The sequence below is a fragment of the Podarcis vaucheri genome, assembly GCF_965113315.1.
Source record: "Podarcis vaucheri genome assembly, chromosome: 13".
NCBI lineage: Eukaryota > Metazoa > Chordata > Lepidosauria > Squamata > Lacertidae > Podarcis > Podarcis vaucheri.
In genome coordinates, this window is record NC_138751.1 from 7127495 (window position 1) to 7132282 (window position 4788).

General features: G+C 46.6%; 1 long non-coding RNA gene across 1 annotated transcript; it reads right to left on the minus strand.

Annotated features, from left to right (window-relative positions):
* Nucleotides 1-2334: 2334 nt before the first annotated feature.
* On the minus strand, nucleotides 2335-4576 carry LOC309518147. The gene is made up of 3 exons (XR_014213359.1): nucleotides 4374-4576; nucleotides 2884-3051; nucleotides 2335-2650 (listed from the first exon to the last, which is right to left on the minus strand). It is a non-coding gene; the product is annotated as an uncharacterized lncRNA (long non-coding RNA).
* Between the last annotated feature and the right edge of the window lie 212 nt (nucleotides 4577-4788).

Here is a 4788-nt window from a genome sequence, read left to right on the forward strand (position 1 = left end):
TAGGTCTCCGATAGGGATGTCAGGGGGTTGGGGAGAAATTCAAACTGCCCACTCCACACTTCCCAGAGCAATTCATCAAACAAAACCGCAGCTCTCGTTCGAAATGGATTTTGCAGTGTTGTTCTCCATCCGAAAAAAAGAGTGAAGAAATGTGAAACAGTGTGCATAAAAATGCAAACATTTCCCTGTTTAATTTTTAAGCAGATTCCCTTCCCTTCCCACTCCCGGAACTTGCAACACAAGGAGACATAGCAAAACTTGGTCATCTATTTCTGATGCAAGCATGCATTGTATTGGGGAAACTTGATTTAAAAAAGAAAAGAAAAAAATGTATCCCCCCACAGTGGTGCATCGTGCGCTGTCATTCTACAACTTCTGGAGGATTCTGAAAACACACTTTATCCTGGTTTTTAACCCTTGAGGTGCATGTTTTTGGGACCCAACCGATTGTTGTGACTGCGAGTTGTTTTTAAAACTGTTTTCAACTGTTTTCTTGAACCCCAGTTGATGGAAACCACAGGCAAACAGTGTCCTGTTGTGCTCAGGTCCTGCTGTGGGTATCCCCAGGCATCTCTATATGCTTCTTTTCTTCTACTTCTTCTTCTTCGGCGATCACTCGTAGCCGAGTAAGATTGTCTTCCATGAACACGGTCTTAACAGTGAGTCCATAAGTGACTGTGGAGGCCAATTCTGGATCCACATGTCCTTCCACAGTGGGGATGTAGGTTTCCAGATGATAGTTGATCATGGTGAAGGGTTGCCAAATGTGCCTTCCTCCTAGCACGTTTCTGCCTTGCGTCCTGAGTTCAAGTGTCTTCAAAGCCCAGGACACCTTTGGCTGTTCTCCAACTGGAGCGCTCGCAAGCCAGTGTTTCCCAATTGTTGGTTTTATACTACATTTTTTTAGATTTGCCTTGAGAGTTTTTAAACCTCTTTTATTGACCATCAGCATTACACTTCCCCTTTTTAAGTTCGGAATATAGTAGTTGCTTTGGAAAGACGATAATCAGGCATCCGCACAACATGACAAGTCCAGCGAAGTTGATGTTGAAGAATCATCGCTTTGACACTGGTGATCTTTGCTTCTTCCAGTACACTGATATTAGTTCGCCTGCCTTCCCAAGTGATGTGTAAAATTTTTCAGAGACACCATTGATGGAATCTTTCGAGGAGTTGGAGATGGCGTTTATAAGTGGTCCATGTTTCACAAGCATACAGGAAGGTTGGTAGTACAATAGCTTTGTAAACAAGCATTTTGGTTTCCCTGCAAATGTCCCAGTCACTATGTCTAGATGGGCCATAATTAACTCTTCCAGCAGGCTCTCCTTATGTAGGGTTGCCATATTTCAAAAAGTGAAAATATAGACACAAAAGTTATTAAGTTGTTGAGCTTTATTTGCAAGGGCTGAATACCAGCTATGTCTGGGAAATTCCAGACGTATGGCAACCCTATTGTATGCCATTATTTATTGTTTTGCTAGTCGCTTTGTTTATTGTGCCTGCAATTCTGCTGCAATTTACTCCGGGATTACTCCTAATAGCCAATTTTTTTGGGGGGGGGGTTGATAGTTACTAAAGACACACAGGTGCAAAGTCTCTCTGTATGTTCAGCAGAACCCCAAGCTTGGCCAAAGTTTGTAATATTTAAAAAAATCAACAGGCCGGCATAGTTGGCGCTTGGGTGATACAGAAAATGAGCAGAAAATGGGAACCAACAGCATCTTGTTCTCGCTCAAAGTAATGACGGTGACTTTGGTCTGAGTCATTTGCTGTCTTCTTGTGAAAACCATGTGGCTTCATGTTGTATTGGTAACATGGGGGGCTGGGTGTTCCAGATAACATGATCCTTTCCTGCCCTTACCCCAAGGGACAAAAGAATGCAAGAGTGCGAATGAACTGCATTATCCCACTCATTGGAACTCGCTGCCTGTTGACAACAGAAATTCACTTTCACTGCGCTCTTTTTGTGCTCTGCTTAAAAACGCTGTTGTTTTAGGCAAGACTATGCATTGTAGTCCATTTCGGGATGCGGGTGGTGCTGTGGTCTAAGCCACTGAGCCTCTTGGGCTTGCCAGTCAGAAGGTTGGCGGTTCGAATCCCCACGACGGAGTGAGCTCCCGTTGCTCTGTCCCAGCTCCTGCAAACCTAGCTGTTCGAAAGCACGTCAAAGTGCAAGTAGATAAATAGGTACGGCTACAGCGGGAAGGTAAACAATGTTTCTGTGCGCTCTGGTTTCCATCACGGTGTCCCGTTGCGCCATAAGCGGTTTAGTCCTGCTGGCCATATGACCCAGAAAGCTGTGTGTGGACAAATGCCGGCTCTCTCGGCCTGAAAGCGAGATGAGTGCCGCAACCCCATAGTCACCTTTGACTGGACGTAACCATCCAGGGGTCCTTTACCTTTTACCCATCCATTGTAGTGAACGATGGTATAACAGAACAAAGAACACTAGCCTGAGGTACAAGACAAGGATGCCCTCTTTCCCCAATTTTATTTGTATTGGGCATTGATTCTCTGGGCAATATAATTAGAGAAGATGGAAATATAAAAGGAAAAAGGGAAAATGGAAAACAGAAAATAAGCTTACTTGCATATGACACCTTGCTATCAATCGAAAATCCGTTGGAAAATACGCAGGTAATAAAGGCACCTTTGGAAAGAAAGAAAAAAGTCTATCCAGACATGTAGTGTGTTGACACACGCTTTAGTATTATCTTTAGCGCATCGTTGATTTCAATTATATTTTCTGAATGTTTCATATAGTTGCCTTAAACTCCACACACACACCATTGCTTTATTCTTTCTGTAAACCACTCTGAGGTTTCGTTATAATCAAACCGTCCATAGTTCTTGCAAAATAAATAAATAAAAGCAAATACTCACTGGATCTGTATGTTACCAATGCAGTGTGCAACCAGACTGGGGGCAGTTCATCATGGAACCTCTGAGCATGTGCCGTGTGCCGTTCCCTCGCATCCGAGTCTCGAGGGCCACCTGACAAAGTGCCTGGCAGTCATAGGACAAAAATTCTGCATCAGGGAGTCACAACTTCTACAATTTTAAAAGGAGAAAGATTTATTCAATCTGAGAAGAAGCCAGAATATCTGTTTTAAGCCCAGGATATGCCCCATACGGCTTCTTTCAGTCTAAGTCAGGCATCCCCAAACTCAGCCCTCCAGATATTTTGGGACTACAACTCCCATCACCCCTAGCTAACAGGACCAGTGGTCAGGGATGATGGGGATTGTAGTCCCAAAACATCTGGAGGGCCAAGTTTGGGGGTGCCTGGTCCAAGTTGTGTGTATTAATTTTGCCTTTTAATGCTCCGAATCGCACTGAGATCTTCAGATGAGGGGCTGTATAACAATAAATAAAGTTATCCACCAGGAAGAGATGAATCTTGTGTACAGAAGGAACGAAGCAGAATAGACTGCAGTTTAATCGTAAATAAATTCAATGACAAATTATTCTGCTCCTACAACTTGTGGGGAGCTTTGCAGGATGGTTAAGGCCCACCTAGTGGCCACAAGAAGATCTTCCTTGCCACCTCCTTTAACCGTGCCAGCGATGAGGACTAGAATCTTGCGGCAAAAGCAGATTCTGCCGTGGCAGAGGCACCACCACAGTTCCGCAGGAAATACAAAGGGCTGCGGATGCGTCAGAACGAAATCGAGCCCTGCAATCTCGCGCTCCACCTGCCTTTGTCCTGCCGGGAGGCACCCGTCCCACTCAGCACCCCAGTCCAGCTGCTGCCATCCACCCCCACCTAAAAAGCATCTTAGCTCTCACTTCCCTGGGCCTTTTGGGCTCCCCCCTTCCACCAGCCATTGCACGCCAGCACGGACCGCTTCCTGCCCCCTCCTCTGCGACAAAAGAGAGCCGGGCCCAGGAAATGATCCGAAAGCATCCTAGTGCCACAAACAAAACAGGTGTTAATCCCCAAACCTTGCCAAAACCTCCATCTCCCCCCTCCGGCTGCTTAATCCCACCCCTGGGCTTATCCTGGCTCCGCGCACCTGTCCCCCATTCCCCATCCCTCCCTCGGCCGGTCAACAATAGCAGCTGAGAATCAGCGCCAGTCAACAATGGCAGCTGAGAATCAGCACCATGGTCAGAAAGGCCTTGGGAAGGCGTGAAGTTCCCGGGGGGGGGTGGAGCTAATTCCAGCTCCCCATCTCTGACCGCCCTCTGAGGCCCCCCGTTCCCTCAAACAACCCCCATGCCGTCCGCCCAAGGTCAGGGAAGGTGACCAGGGTGGTTTGGAAGGGAGGGCAGAGGTCAAAGCCAGACATTTCCCTCTCTCCCATCTCCCCCCCCCCACGGCATTCTTTGAGCGTCATCCCTCCTTCGCAAGCGGCATCCTGTCCGCGCACCGGTGATGATTGGCAGCCATGTGAAGAATTGTAGGACCGTAGAATTGGTGACCAAGGGTCATCTAGTCCAACCCACTGCAATGTATTGCAGCTGCAAAAATTCATGGCCGTCTTACAGTTTTCAATCGGTGTGCATTCCTTCCGAAATCTTGCAGCTTTTCACGCCACAGATGCTCCACAGCAGGACTCTACTGTATCCCATCCTGTGTTTTTCTGAGCAAGGGAGGTATATAAATTTAATAAGCGATAAAATCATACGAGTTGCGCTCTAAGTAAGACCCTGTTTGCGCCATACTGTACATTGAAAGCACTGTGAAGCCACTTTCTACAATCGTGATTCTACGATGGTATGATTCGTTCTATTCTACTGCATGTTAACAAAAAGGAAGAAGGAAGGTGCCACGTCAGCTAATGC